The sequence below is a fragment of the Equus przewalskii genome, chromosome 19, assembly GCF_037783145.1.
Source record: "Equus przewalskii isolate Varuska chromosome 19, EquPr2, whole genome shotgun sequence".
Classification (NCBI taxonomy): Eukaryota; Metazoa; Chordata; class Mammalia; order Perissodactyla; family Equidae; genus Equus; species Equus przewalskii.
Window position 1 is genome coordinate 58,517,995 of NC_091849.1, and position 16,558 is coordinate 58,534,552.

The 16,558-nt window shown below is 35.3% G+C and overlaps 1 protein-coding gene across 1 annotated transcript in view; it reads right to left on the minus strand.

Moving 5' to 3' along the window:
* The window catches only part of LOC103546267 (protein eyes shut homolog), a 319,923-nt gene that overhangs the window by 247,993 nt on the left and 55,372 nt on the right, over positions 1-16,558 (minus strand). The window lies entirely within an intron of this gene.

Consider the following 16,558-nt stretch of genomic DNA (forward strand, 5'->3'; position numbering starts at 1 on the left):
TTTTTTGCATTTCAAAATACTATCACTAACATTACCTCAGTAAATTCTTAGGACAATTCCCTAATGTAAGTTTTCTTATGATTAAATTACATTTCTCCCAAAAGTATTAATAAATGTTTGATGGTAGGGATATAGATAGAAATAGTGATTTTAAAATATATTCTTTAGGTTTTAAAAAGAATGGAGTTCAAAGAATGACACTTTTAACTTGAAAATCTGTATACTGGATTCCTAAAGATTGATATTTCACAGAAGATGTTGTCTAGGCTATGGCTAACAGCACAAGCTTGGGGCCAGTGGGTACCTGCTGGTTGGTTTGGTTTGAGGGAAGAGTTGAGATACAACAAAGATTATTTTGCAGCAGAGAAGAGCAAACACATCCAATATGAGAATCCAAAATGCAGCAGTGAGAAACAAAGTAACCAAAGGCATGCAGATAAGTGGTTAGACCTCACTTCCCACCATTCTCCACTCTATGCTCTAGTCACACTAGTCTAGCTTTCCCTCATACACACCAAAAACCTTCTCCTCTGAGGGGCTTTGGCTTTCTTAGAAAACCCCTTAGTTTGGTGTATAACCTGCTCCTTTACTCTTAGCCACTACAGCGCCCCACAGTATAGAACACAGTAAGTGCCCACAACCACCTGCTGAATGAACAAACGACTCTTCTCAAAATCACATCTAGAATGGAATCAGGGCCCCAGACCAGGTCTGCCTGTCCGAGGAGCCATTCGTTTTGAGTGGGAAGATTGCCAAGGTTGCCTATTGACTTGAATTCTTTCCCCGCTCACTCCGCAAAGCAGAAGCTGCGATAAGACTAGCTTGCAGCTAGTTTAACTGAGAGTAATCATAGAAAGCAGAGTGAGTGAGATAGGGAAGGAAGAAATGCCAAAGTAAGACTAACCTCAGACAAATGCGTCCACCAGCGCTGTGACATACCCATCACGGCCCAGGGAATGTGGTGTGTGTACCAAAGGTGTCTGGTACATCTTCTTCATTATCTAGATATATTTTACGTCTTACAGTTGCCTCACAGGAATCCATAGAGAACTCAATCTTTTATAGATTAAAACACTCCACAGCCATAAATTTAAGCTTTCAAATTTTTTAAACTCTGTTTTACACAGCTATCACAAGCTGGTTTTCTCCCCTTATTCATCTTTATGAATGAAATTATTCTTATGGTTTGAATTCAGTAAATTTTATCTGAGCCATGAATAAGTGGATAAACAATCTTGTACAAAATTGACACTTATTTGTCATTTCTAACTAAAATCAAATTCAGTTCTTAATATTTGGCTTTTTGAATTAATTTCACATTTATTTACTGAGTGTCTACTCTGTGCCAGAGACTGTGCTAAACCCTAAGGTTCAGCCTGGGTTAAATGGGCACCGTTCCCGTTTCCAAGAAACTCAGAGCCTACTAAACTGTTCTGCATACGTCAGAATCTGTCTGCTCAGGTTTGCAGGAATGACCTCACATTTCCAAACCCATGGATGCACAGGGATTATTCACTTTCATGAGTACTGATCCCCAACAATGTAGTCTAAAGTAGTGAGGGTACAGAGAAGGATACAGATAGAAACTTTGTTCAATCAGTTAGATACATTTCATGTCTATATTTGCCTACTTTGATAATTTTAAAAGTTTCTAGAGGTGTAAATCCTAACCCTTCTACTTTTTTCTATCAAGAGGTCTATTTTCCAATGTAGGTTTCTTAACTTATGTGCTGTTAATTATAGGATAGCCCTGTACATCTAAAGGAAATCCACCATTCTCATTTTCCCTATCTTTTCTGCTACTGACAATATCTTAACATCTTCCTAGCTGTATTTTATTTAAAACTTCTGTAACTTTTTGAGTTTTATTATGGGATTAATTTTCACAAAATTATTATGATGGTTACAATATTCAGCTGCCTTATGATCAAAGTCAATTCCAATCCTGCTATTTACTCACAAGCATACTAATTACTTTAAAATACCATGCTTATAATAATCAAAATATCGCTCTGTGTAATTTATTCTTTTTCCTGGCAAAAAGCTCATTAGCAGTCATAGGACTCAATAATGTTAATATTCCCAAGATGAATGATACTAAAGATTCATTATCTTTAAGCCACACTGGAATCATTGGACTGAATTATTTTATATCATTACAATTATCTTTCAAGCAACATACTCACATAAATTTAACTAAATGCTTAAGTGCTCTATCGACCCAAAGGGCACTGGTAGTCTCCTGCTTGATAATTTAATATATTAACACCCAGGAAACAATGCACACAATTTTATTGCAAAGTTTTCCCTGCTCTCTTTTGAATCAAAGAGTTGTGTAGATATAATTAGAATTGTGAAAAAAAAAAAAAGAAAATGTCCTTTCTTCTTGGCAATTCTTTCTTTATATATACATGTCTACACTTACTATGATCAAGAATTGAAAGGATTCAACCTATATAAGTTCATTTCCTGTATAATTGCAATTTAATACTATAATCAGCACACTTCCAACCAGTTTTGGTGAAACTCTTTCTAATATAAAATATTAAATGGATTCTTTGAGAAGTCATGTCAATTTAAGGTATACTTCCAGATGTTGAATATAACGTGTGTACATTAGGAAGACTATTTACTCATTTTCTCATGAAATATTTTCTTATTTTTATATTCAGTTTTCTTCATATCAGGAGATTCCTTAAAGTCTTAAGTCAAGGGAAGCAGGGAAATACTGGTTAAAAAGATTCTAAATTAGAACTCTTTTATTGTAAAAATCACATTGATTGATCAGATTGATAGAGTTAAATGTTGTAGTCTCGAAATTCAATCTGTTTAATTCCCTATTATTACATAAGAGCAAGAAAGCATAGAATTTGCAGTTTATCACAAGATCCCTGTCACTCCGGAGCAGTGTTTCCCCACATTGGCTGCACACAGAAGTTACCCATAGAGCTTTATAAAATACTGATGAGTGGACCTCACACCCAATAATTATGATTTGCTTAGGGTGCTGCCTGCTCATCAGGATTATTAAAAAATCCCCAAGTGGTTCTAATGTGCCACGAAGAACTACAAGTGGGAAACACTGCTCAGGGCATCCATGAAGAGAAGACGACAGTCTCAACACATGCAAACATGACATTCTCTTTGAACTTGTCATACTTATCATAATTCATTCTAGCAATGTAGAAAACCTTGCAATCATACAGGAAACACTTGATAAAGGCCCTGACAAAGTTAACTATCTTAATAATTTCACTAATAAACTCAAAAAGGAACACTCATTATAGTATAAAATATATTGAATTATTTAGATGCATCTTTCCAGTGTCATAAACAGTTTGAAGGTGGTAAAATAATTGAATATAACTAAGCCTGGGTTGACACACTTCCTTGAATGTTGCTTAAACTGTGTGAATAAGTATCTGAATATATTCCATGTGTATATGTATATATATTTCATATCCATATGAAATATAGCTGTATATAGTTATATATTACATATATGATATATATACATAATAGATCACTACTATTTCAGTCAAAAGATAGTCTAGAGCTCATGAAATCTGATGACTCGAACTTTCTTGATACTCATTCAAATTGTTATATGGTCCATCTAGCTAATTCCTGCTCAAAGGAAAAACAGAGAGAAATACTGAATTTACTATGCACTGACTGAACTGATCCCTTCAAGTTATAATCTAAATTTTATTCAATAACTGTGTAGTGGAATAAAAATATTTCACGCCAACAAATCTATGACCCCCTGAAAAAACAACACTGTAATTTAAATGATTAAATTGATGAGTTAACTAAGGAAGAACTATACACTCCACAAAATGAAATGCTACTATCATTTAATTAAAATGTATTGTGGATGATGGTATTACATAATCAATCATCTTTATAGTATTAATCATAGATGTTTTCTGTTCATGTATGTTAAAGACAGTAATTAATCTTTATTCTTGTGTGTTATTCATTGAAATTTAAGATCTGTAACTGATCTCAATAAGTTAAAATTGTTTATGTTATTTTCTTAGAATAAAAACATTCATTTTATTTTCTCTCCTTTTAAATTCTTTTCTTCACTCACTTAACATTTACTTGTTAGAAGAAAAGTTCACCAATTTTTACCAAAAACATCAGAGATGTTGAGATGAGAATTCTTCTTGAGTTCCATGGCACGAATAAGATCAATATGTAAAGAAGATAAGTCTTAAAACTTGAAGTTATTTTTATTTATTTTTTTTTTTGAGGAAGACTGGTCCTGAGCTAACATCCACGCCCATCTTCCTCTATTTTATATGTGGGACACCTACCACAGCATGGCTTTTGCCATGTCCGCACCCAGGATCTGAACCAGGGAATCCCAGGCCGCCAAAGTCCCCTTAAATGAAATACATACAGAGGCAGTTCAGTGTATGAACAGATTTGGCTCTGAGTACATTAAGTTCTCAGTCACTTGCTTCTTTCTCATCACTTTCATTTTCTTACCTTTACTAAGATTATAATAGTACACAAGAAATATTACTTAAGGGTTTATGAGCAATATATGTATTTACAGTGCCTGGCATACAATAGAGGTTCAAATTAGTATATTTATTGAATGAGTTAATTTCATTATTTAATATGGTGGTGACTTCTCAATGGATGAGGTGGGGGGACCAAGTTGAATCCTTTTCATGAATGTTTTCAAGTAATCTGGTAATTGTTCACTATAGTGATTATAAATATTAAAAGAGGAGAAAATATCCTGGTGTTGGAAATTTGCATTTGAAGTATCATTTAAATCTGGTGAGCTTGGATGAGATCGTTTTTAAGTGAGAAAGTGAGAAAGAACTGAGAAGATCCTGTACATGAACATTAGCATGAATTCAAACGAATGCTCTGATTGCCAGTCAAACAGAATTTATTTCAATCTGTTCAAGGTAAGCAGGTTCACAAGATTCAGGGTAGTATTTTATAGGCTCTCAAAAATATTGGATGAACTTTCTTAGACTGTAAGCCATATGTACAACGGAACGTGAGGATCCTGGCAAATCTGTTTCTTAATTGAGACCTAAAGTTTTTTCTCCAGATGATGATAAAGTGAATGAGAAAATCACTACCTGTGATTCCACCTAAGATATAATGTATTTTCACTTGTAATTTGATTTCCTACTTTTATCCCTTCAAATCTAATTTTTCGACATTTTTTGTTCAGATAGATTATGATTATGAAGCAAAAATATTTCCTTAGACCATGAAATTAAAGATACTAAATTAGTGAAGTCAGTAACTTTTGCAAACCTAAAAAAAGCAATTTAGTCATTAAAGATAATGATGACCATGATCAGTGCAAATCCAGTTGTTAGCAAAGTGCCAGTGCCATAAGATATATATTGAGACATAGTTTCAAATTTTGCTTTTTTCAATTTCCACTGTCTTTGGGTTTATCTCATAGAGATTACCTACACTTTTCACCATTATCTGAAATCCTACCTAAATGTACTTTGTGAATTATTTTTGGAAATATGGACCAAAAAAACAGATAGGGAGATGTTCAAAAATTAGACTATAATATAAAAACTGTTCTAGCTATACCTTACTTCACTAAAATATACAGACCTATCTAAAAATTCCAGTCTAATGAATGAATCTTGCTGTCTGGAGTCAAAGCCTCCAGTCTTAATTGCTATATATTTGGTGAAATGACAAAGTCTAAAATTATTTCTAAGAAAAGATTGCCACCTGGCAACATCCATACCTGTGAAATCTCCCAGAATAACTTGTACTAGCGTCATAGGAGTTAGTGGAAGTCCAATGACTGTCACGAGTCACAAGGAGCTATAGTAAACCATGTTCCCCTTAGAGGATCATCAACTATTTTAGTACAAATGTACATTTGTGACGAAATACATACAAATGAGCTGAGTGTACTTAAAATTGATCCAAATGAGCTTTACTCTACTTGGCAAGAAAAACATTTATACAAGTAGACAGAGTGATTACATCAATTGTAGCAAATACGACAGTTTTTGTTTTTAATGTCATTAACTCTTAAATCCTCTAGTGGCCAAATGGTTAATGAAATAATTAGCACACACTTATATGCCAGCCTTTTAAATACAATCTATAAATATTCAAGTATTTGGTAGTAATCTTTAAAGATTATCCAGAAAGATTTTATACAAATATGCACGCGCACGCACATACACGTCCTTGAAAGAGACGAGAGAGTTAGGCACATTATTTCTCATGGTTCATTATTTATTCAAGGTCACCAGATCGCACAGATTCTGTGCAGGATCGTAAACAAAACTCTCCAGAATATACCAAAAGTGAAATTCAATCATCTTACTGTTTTTTTCAAAAATCTGAAGTGTTGCTTAGTAACTAGATGTTTTTTAAATTCAACTAATTATTTTTAAATAAGTGTTAGAAAATACTGTCTCTCCATTTTAATTTTATCTCTACAATATTGATCAATATCTTGCTTGAGACAAACTCTAGGTTATTTTCCAATTTTCCTCTCTTGAACAGGACCAGCAAGGAGTAGGTGTGAAATGAATACTGACCAATTTAAGTGAATACTTTCTGAGGAAAATAATTTATTTAAGTTTTAATATTCAAAACTAAGTTTCTGATATTCTCAATATATACATTCTGCATGTAAACACAAAGTTAAACAGTATTTTCTCTGCCATGTTATTTACCGTCTTTTGGATAATAATTTTTAATTTTTTAAAAATTATGTTTCTTGTACATCAGATGTATTCATTTAACTTTTTAAATCTAATTTTCCCTGAAGGCATCCTACAAATACTTGTCAGGTAGGGTTACTTCGAGAAAAATGTCCCAAAATGGTATGAACAGAAATTAATTTCATGTAAATTCCTTGACATAAAATTGCTTTGAGTTAAAAAATAAAACGTTAATACAGTAGCATTAAGTATTAAAGATTGCTTTTATAGTCTTTTCATTTTTAAATAGCCCGTTTTACGAAATTGTATCATAGTGTAATGGAAGGTTAATGTCTAATTTAAAAAGTCAGTTTTCACTCTGCATGTTTTCCCCATTTTTCTAATGTAATCACATTTTTCTAGTGGTTAGGGTCATATAAAATGTTTGTACTCTGAGTTTATTCACTAATTCATTCCTATGTTTTGATTTTGTTTTACTCCACTCGCAGTTATTTATTCACTCTCTTGAAATTCACTGCTCTTGCAAATAAGTGGACAAGTATTTAAGGCAATTGTGTGTTAATCAACCTCATTTGCTTGAAATAATGAAGACTAATTTTACCAAGAGTCAGAGTCTTACTGCGACATTGTGCGCCTCTGCGGTCCAACAGGTGGGCCTTCGTTTTTAAGTAAAACTAAGGGAAAAAGAACCATATTCATCTTTGCTCAGATTTTACATTCAAATGCTGTCTGACCAATATGACTCAGTAATCCACATAGGCTTCTAAAAATGTTATTATTTCATTATCTATTTGAAATAATTCAATATTGAACATGTACATAAACATTGAAACAAACAAAAAACTAATCATATACAGTTACAAGAAATGACTTATACTATTAGGATATGGGATTTTAATCTCATGAAAAGAAAGATTTTTCCATATGCTTTGACCTTTGGTTTAGGTGATTTTGAGCAACTTTAATGAGCGTGGTTCCGCAGATATTCATTGAACATGAAGAGGATTAGAAACTAATGTGTGACTCAGAAATGTTGACTTAGAGGGAAGGACACTGTTCTACTTCTGATCTACATGTGATATTAACTGAGCAGGTTGATAATATAATTTAAGGACTTATGAACGAATCCATTAATTTCTTTATAAGGGGCTTAAAAAATTAGTTTTTTGTGGCATTCAGAACACAGAATTAAACAAAACAAAATGAAATTATTTGTTATTATTTTAAGAAACATCCCTAGCACATATATATTGGAAAAATGTTTAATGATAGCTGAATTAAAATTATGTAAAATTAGCAATGCACATTCTATATAGGATCATGGACTATATTTAGGATTTTCATTTTTAAATCTTTCCTCATTGTGTCTCCTTTACTGAGTTCAAATATTATGAATCACTAAAATATAGATAATTACAGCTTCCATGGGGAGAAGCTCACTGAGTTAGTCACCAGATATATATAAAGCTGTGGTATTAACGCTGTCACTTATTTCCCTTGTGCCAAATATTGTTGCAAGTTATAGAAGGAATGTAAAAAAGGAAGCAGTTCCCAAGCCTCCAGGCACAAGAAAGAAACAGGCCTGTAAATTCAACTGAACAACTTTTCAGGTTTATCTCAGCAGTAAAGGGACGTCTAAATGGAGACAAGAAGGAGGCAGAACCGTTTGTCCTTCTCAGTTGACTCTCTCTGGGCCTCCCGTCCTTTCCCTAGTCAGTCCATTGTTTTCTTCTTACAGGTTAGAAACAGCAGGAGAACCCTTGGAGATGAGAAATTCGGAGTTTATTTTGACATTTTTCTTCTCCATTCCTACAAGCCAGACTGGATACAGTTGCTCCGCATTAAATTACTTGTAAGTTAAGGTATCAACTTAAAATATCTTGAAATACATTAGCTTTTTATTACTTTCCTGATTTAGAGATTCCAAAATTAGTTTTGCTATCATATTCGATTATCCTTAGGAATATCTTCTATTATTATTGTTATATTATTAAAATAGTAGTAATAGCTGCATTCCTTTCAAATTCACTTAAGTATCTTATGTGCATTATTTCATTGTGGTAAATATTTTTTCTCATTTTGGTTCTATACAATAGTTTTATGAGAAGATGATGTTAGATTCCTCTTTCCTTGGAATAATAAGAATAAATAATTAGGATGCTCGGTTTGAACTACTGTACTGGAGAAAAATGCACTTCTCAGTTCATTGTAACACTGTTTCAGATTTATTGATATCTTGAGTTAATCGAGAATGCAACTACATTTTTACTGAGTTCCTCTTACTAGTTAGGAATAATGCTTCTGTTCTAATATCTAACATGGCGGCCTGGCAAGCAGTGGGCCTCACTTCCGACTACAGAGCTGGGAGGAAGGAAAGAGCCTGGGCTCCGGGCGCACGAGCTGGCGCAGCAGATATTCCACAATCCTCTCCTTGGATGACATCCTACAGCTTGGCTGTATTTCTCTTGGTCTCCTCTTTTCACAGGAACATAGTAGAAAAAGAGGACAGCTGAGTCATTGTCCAGGAGCAACCAATATGAAAGATACTTTGTAGTCTTATTATTTAAAAATCTATCACCTTAATATTTAAGTCTCCTATATGTAAATTAATGTTTATTCTTGAAAGTGTCACCTCAAAATTTAATGCAGATATTTCGGACGCCTCCCTGGCTCAAAATAATGTTGGTGATTTCACAACAGTGAATGTTAGTGAATCCTTCTGTCTTTGCAGCACAATTCCTAGGCATAACTTTTATGGATTCACACTGACAGATTCTTAACACACTACTGCTGTGCCCAGAAGAGAGTCTGGCGCAGAATAGGTATTCAGTCAATACCTTTTGCAAGAATATTCGGAGGGAGACCAGATTTCGTGCCCAATAGATATCTAATTTAATCTTGGCTTTGCCACTTAATCAATTTAGGATCTTGAGTCTACACATTCAATTCATTCGGCAGCAAATGTGTAATTATTTTGTGAATTAAAAGTAAAGTATATAAATCTCTTTGAATATGTCTAGCATAGAGTAGACATTCAAAGAACAACAAACAGTGTGTTATGTCTACTTTTGGAGTAGATTGAGACAGAGGAGGGTTGATATCTTTGTCCATTTCTGATATAAATTAACATGTTTCACCTTTCTTAAACACAGGCTCATGATGACAGGGAAGCGAGGGAGTAATAACTTGAAAGAATATTCTGCGTTCAAGAATTAATGTTCACTACTTTTAGGATATTAACCACAGATAAATGAGTGATATTATAGATAGATTCAGAGACAGATAGGTATTCTAATAGAGATAACAGCTGAATTAAAAAATTAATATTGAGGCCAGCCTGATGGCGTAGTGGTTAAGTTCACGTGCTCCACTTCGGAGGCCTGGGGTTCACAGGTTTGGATCCTGGGTGAGGATCTAGCATCGCTCGTCAAGCCATGCTGTGTCAGCATTCCACAAAAAATAGAGGAAGGTTGGCACAGTTGTTAGCTTGGCAACAATCTTCCTCAAGCAAAAAGAGGAAGATTGGCAACAGATGTTAGCTCAGGGCCAATCTTCCTCACAAAAAAAGGGGAAAGATAATTAATATCTAATTCAACACCTCAATAATATAGTTTAAGAATTTGAAAAAATCTTCTCTTGTAAAATCATATTAGGCATAGAAGAGAGGCAGGTGGCTATGTAGACATCTCAAACTCATAGAGAAACAGTGAAAGTTCCTCTGAGAACTGTTAGCATTGTAATATAACATTGAAGTTAAACCCAAACTCTGTATTGTAGGGTGACCAGTGTCATGTTAGTCAGGAGTTGGTCTCCTTGATCTTCACCCTGCCTGACATTGCACCTATGAATATGTTACCTTACACGGCAAAAGGAAGTTTGCAGATGTGATTAAGGATGTGGACCTTGAGACGGGGAGTTCATCCTGGATTATCTGCATGATTGCAATCTAATCACATCAGCTCTTAAAAGAGGAAAACCTTTCCCAGTTAAAGTCAGAAAGATGTCGTGGAAAAAGGAGGAAGAGGAGACAGACAAAGCCTGAGAAGCCATCAACCTCTTGTTGCTGGTTTTGAAGATGGAGGAAATGGGCCATGAGACAAGGAGTGTTGGCAGCGTCCAGAGGCTGAGAATGACCCTAAGCCTACAGGCAGCAGGAAAAGAGACAGCTTCAGAAGGCAATGGCTTGAAGTCAGCCAACAATCTGAATGAGCAAAGGCACAGACTCAGATTCCTCAAAAGGAGTGCAGCCCTCCACACGCCTGGGCTTCTACCTGGACAGACTGAGCAGAGAAACGAGCTGAATCCGCCAAACTTCTGACCCACGGAAACGATGAGATCATCATTCTGTGTTGCTTAATGCCAGTCAATCTGTGGTGATTTGTTGTGGCAGCAACAGAAAACTGATACAGGCATAATGGAGATTTCAGACAATAACATACTTCTACACCTTTCGTTTGCTTTCTTTCAGATCCTTCTAATATACACAACAGAAACGTTAATAATTTTGTGACTTTTCTCAGTTTACCAAAGGAAAACTCTGGTGTGAATATGTTAATATAATACCACACATTTTAAGCAAAAATAAGCTGTAAAATATTCTCATGCATACATATTTCACAATTTGATGTTTACTGCATAAATCAAATTTAAAGAGTTTGAAGTAAGTTTTTGAAAATTAAACACAGTTGCTTCTATGCAAATTAAGAATTTGCATCATTAGTTGAATCTATTTTCTTTTGCTTTAAATTTGAAATTATGCTGACAATGATTTCCATTTAACTCTAAAGCCATTAAACAAGATGACTTTTTCCAAAAAACAGTTTTAATGTAGTTCCTGAATTCAAATGTGGCAATTGTCAATTTAAAATTGTGGTTATAATTCTATATTGTAGTCATTTGCAAATGTAATAATATTTGTCAGTTACCAAAACTATTTTACATTTTTTGAACTTTCTTGAGGATGTCCTAGAGTTATTACTTCAGTGCCCTCTCTTGCAGATTTCTCAAATGCAGCTTCCCCATAGCAGCAGGGTGTCCCTCTAGAAATCCGAGCATAATCCCTAAGGCCATGAAGTGTCTGGCAGTCCCAAGGGGAGTTCACATGTATCATTTCATGGACACTTTTGTGCCTCCTAAAGCCAGGATGCAAAGCTCTCATAGTCACGGTGTTTAATTCTGGGAGACTTTTAAGGTCTAAGGCTTCACAGTGATGCTCTGGTCTTACTATTTGCTGTGCAGTAGGTCACGTAATTAATCAAATCCTTTTGGAACATCTATTTCTGGCTCAGCCCTTGTCAGTCTTTAGGAATTCAAACGAGTTGCTGCCTAGAGTTTGACTGAATTCTAAAGCCAGGGTCATACTCTGCTTTCTGTCGTCCCATGTATGCGTTTAGTAATCTCATATCACTTGAAGGTCTACAATGCGCAAAAGCCCAGATGATGTGCTGTGAGACTCACCCAGATCCTCTCCAGAGCAAGATTCTATGTGGGAAGAGCTAGGATGAATAAACAGAACCTTAATCCACTACCTGTCGACTTGAGTCAGTGTTAAAAAGAACCCCTGTTTCTTCCAGCCCCTCTGATCATGGAAATCAAGTATTTGTGTAAAGCAAACATAGGCCAGGGGGATGCATGGACCTGACTAAGGAGAAATTAAAGCCACAGAACAGAGAGGAAGGATGAGGACACGAGGCTAGTAAAAGTGAGAAATAACTAATTTAGAAAACAGCAAATACAAAAAGACAATAATAAACATCCCAGCCCAGAGATAAGGTTAACAATATTGGTAATAAAATAATAATAATAATAATAATAATAGATCGATAGATAGATATTGACTATGTATGTGCTCAGTACTGTTCTATGTGCTTTATCAGTTCATGCAAGCAGAGCCCCTACCTGACCGACAATAGACATATGATGTAAAAGAAAAGAGAAATTTTATTAAAAACCCCCATGATTCCCAGAGTTTTCTTCTTTTTCTTTCTTTCTTCTTTGTTAACCTCAGTTTATCCTGATGCAAATATTATTATTAGAAATTGGTGCTGCTCTAACAACAGTGCAATGACTGTAAAATATGCTAGGAAAGTGTGCAAGGAACTGCGAGGAGAGGTTTGCACAGTCTGTCACGATGGATGTTGGAGTTACCAGGCATAAAATAGAATAGTGGATGAAAAGGCAAGTTATGATTAAGAAAGTGCCAAAATCAATGATTGATAACAAGGTGGCAGACACTGGTTAATTCTCTCAACTTAGCGCCTTATCTCTACTTTATGTACGAAGAAATTTAATCACGAGAAGATTGTGGTAAGCAATGTGTCCTGGGTCATGCAACCATTATGCAGCAGAGCTAGGACTCAAACTTGTTGCAGAGTCTTAACACTTCTACTCTATTAAAAAACAAAAAGCCCTGAAATTTCCATGGGCAGCAACAATAAAAAGGGGCACAGTGAGCTGTAAGTCAGCAATCAGGAGGCTATGAAAGCGCCAGCCACAATGCTGAATGCAAAACCACATGCGCTTTGCACTTACGTACTTATCTAGATGTTTTTACAGACCAGTTCTTCTCTGCTCATTCCCCAACAGGTGGATGGACATTCTTGATTTCCGCTTGGCAAATTAATGCATTCTGGAAGTGTAAATAGAATAAAATTAAAAATCGTTGTCTATTAAATTTTTTCAGTTGTATGAAGGGCTTCCTCGGTACAGATCAGCATATTATTGTTTATACTCTAACATATTCCAGATTTTATTTATGCTGCAAGTTGGCATATCAAATGCCACAGTTTTCATTGAAAAGTCAATGTTATTGTCTGTGTAATTTTTCCAGAGGAAAGGATATGCATTCTGAGAAAAGTGTTAGACGTGCATTAAGTGATTCATTAATTACTTGTTATGTTGTTCAATGACTATAAGAAGATGATATTTGCCACCTGGTAAATTATATTTATTTCTGAAGTAGGAACACAGAATTGAAGAACTAGAAGATATCTTAGAACATCTAGTTCAACTTCCGCATTCCATAAGTGAAGAAATTGAGTCCAAGATAAGTTAAATAATTTGCCCAGAGTTTTTAGAGCATACTAAGAAATAGGGATAAGTTTAGGACGATAACTGAGGGTCCCTAAGTCCATGTTCCATATGGCTGTATAATTAATAAAATGAAAACATCAATGTTACACAAAAAAAATATGTCTACATAGACATTATTAAGTGCATTTTTAATAGTAAATCAGAGATCAAAAGGATCTGGTATCTTAAAGATACCATATAATGTATTTTTATCCCAAATTATAATATAACCATTACGTTATTGTTGGAGTTACGTTTCTCTGAGCTATTCATGCTAAGCTTTGTTATTCTGAGTTTTATACCTCTATTCCTTTCTCACTTAGCTCTTCCGATAATTCACCTCTGAGCCCACTCTCCTCTCCTCACTTGTCTCAGCAGGGTAGGATACAAAGGTAACATTCTATCTTCCTGCAGTGTGTCATATTTCAATTTGTAATTGTATGAAAAGGATACTTTTGGAAAGAGCTCAACATGCTTGACAGAATGAATTTTCTGCCCAGCCTGTAAGTACCACTCTTGTGAATACCAGACAGCTTTCAAAAGCATTTTCATTCCATTTCACATTATTTCATTTAATTTTCCTACCAATCTGTAGAGGTAGGCAAGGCAGGTTTTATCATCTGTGTTTCATTGATGAGGAAACTTGACAATGGAAGGTTAAGTGACTTGCCCAAGGTCACAGTGGTATTTAGTGGCGGGCTGAATGTAAACCAAATTTTTCTGTCTATTATCTAGTACTCTTCCCACTACAGCTGCTAGATCATCAACCTTACTTTGTAGTAGCTACCTGGAATATATAATGTCAAATAGCTACTCTTCCTCAAAAAAAAAAAAAAAAAAAAAAAAGCCATGGACAAGCCCCTTTTCCCATTCCTTAAACTCCTGTAGGCATGGATCAGCAAACTGCAACTCATAGGCCAAATTTGGAGTGCAGCCTATTTTTGTAAATAAATTTTATTAAGACAGAGCCAAACCCATTACTTTAGATATTTTCTATGGCTGTTTTTCTGCCCAGCTGCAGAGTTGAGTGGCTGGGGCAGACACCATTTGGCCTATAAATCCTGCCATTTTTACTCTCTGGCCCTTTGCATTAAACGTTTGCTGACCCTTGCTGCAGGGCATAGCAAGCTAAAATACATTTCCAGATTCTCTTGCAGTTAATTCTTAAAGAAGCTGTAGAAATCTCTGGATGGTGCTTCGAGGAAATGATTTTTAAAGAGAGAGACTTGACTGGCACGACTCCTGTTTCCTTTCTTTTCCTGTACTTTCTTCTCCCTATGTGTACCGTACCTGGAGTTGCAGTAGCTACCTCACATCCATGAAGTGACAAGCAGAAGAACAAATGATGGATGGGTAGAAGGGAGAAAGCTTGGGTGACTAGTCGCATTATGCAGCAACCTCATCAGTAGCTCTGGCCTACCTGGATCGATAAAGAATTCCCCATGCCTTTAAGATATTGTTAGTAGAGTTGTTTGTTTCCAACAAGGAAGATATTTCTAATGGATGCGTTACCATTACTGGAACCACAAGAATGGGTTAGCTGCTACAGTAAGACCACATTAACACGGAAACACTCTAGGGTTTAGCATCTTTATCCCTCCATCTACCCCCGTTCCATTGGCGATCTCATCTAGTCTCATGATAAGAGATCCTATTTATATGATGATTAATCTCAAATCTATCATAAGCCCAGTCAAAAATCCAACTTGCTACTCAGCCACTGTATGTGGATGTTCAACAGTATTTCAAACTTGACAGGTCCAAAACCTGGTCCTCTTGAGGATTTCCCCATTCCAGATCACAGTAATTTTATATTGCCAGTTACACAGCAAACAATTTTGGATTCATGTCTTTTTTAATCCTACTCTCAACATTTTAGGAAATTTAGTTGACATCCAACCAAAATGTATCCGGAATTTCAGCTCTCCTCAACCTCTCCTCCACTAAGCACCCTTGTCCAAGCCACCACCGTCTCTTGCCTGGATGATCACAAAAGCCTAACTCTTCTCTTTGCTTCCACACTTGTCTCAGCTGGAATGATCCAGTGAAAACGAAAAGAAGATGATGTCACTTCTCTGCTCAAAACATTCCAGTGATTTGCTATCCTTCTTAAGTAACAAAGTGTTAACAATGACCTACAAACACTTTACAATCAGCCCCGTCTCCTCTTCCAACCTCATGCTGTTATCTCTTTGACCTCATCTCCTACTCTCCTCAACTCTCTGAACTCTGAACACACTGGCTTGCTTGCTGCTCTTCCAGAATATGCCATTCATTCTCCTATTCAGAGTCTTGGCTCTGGCTCCTCTCTTTGTTCACATTGCTCTTCACTCAAATAGTCACATGGATATCCCCCTTGTGTCTTTGAATTTCTGCTCAAATGTAATCTTCCCAGTGAGATCTTCCTTAATTATTCTGGAGAAAATTGCGAACTATTAACAACCCCATCCACCATCAGAACTGCCTACATTCTCTACTCCCCTCCCATGCTTTCGTTTCTTCTATCACATATTTTTATTTAAATTATGTGCAATTCGTATACTGTAAAATAGACTACTTTTAAGTATTTGCTTTATTTGTCTTAATACTTATTTCTTCTATTATAATACATAATTCATTATTATTATTGACATTGTTACTATCACTATTATTATTTATATATCTCCCTGACTTGGATTTAAGCTCCATGAAGGCAGAGATTTTTACGTATTTTATTCATAGAGAATTCCCTGGTCTTTGAACAACTTCTTGGGAAATAATTTAATTTTCTCACTTAATCCTCAGATGTTAGTGAGTTAAAT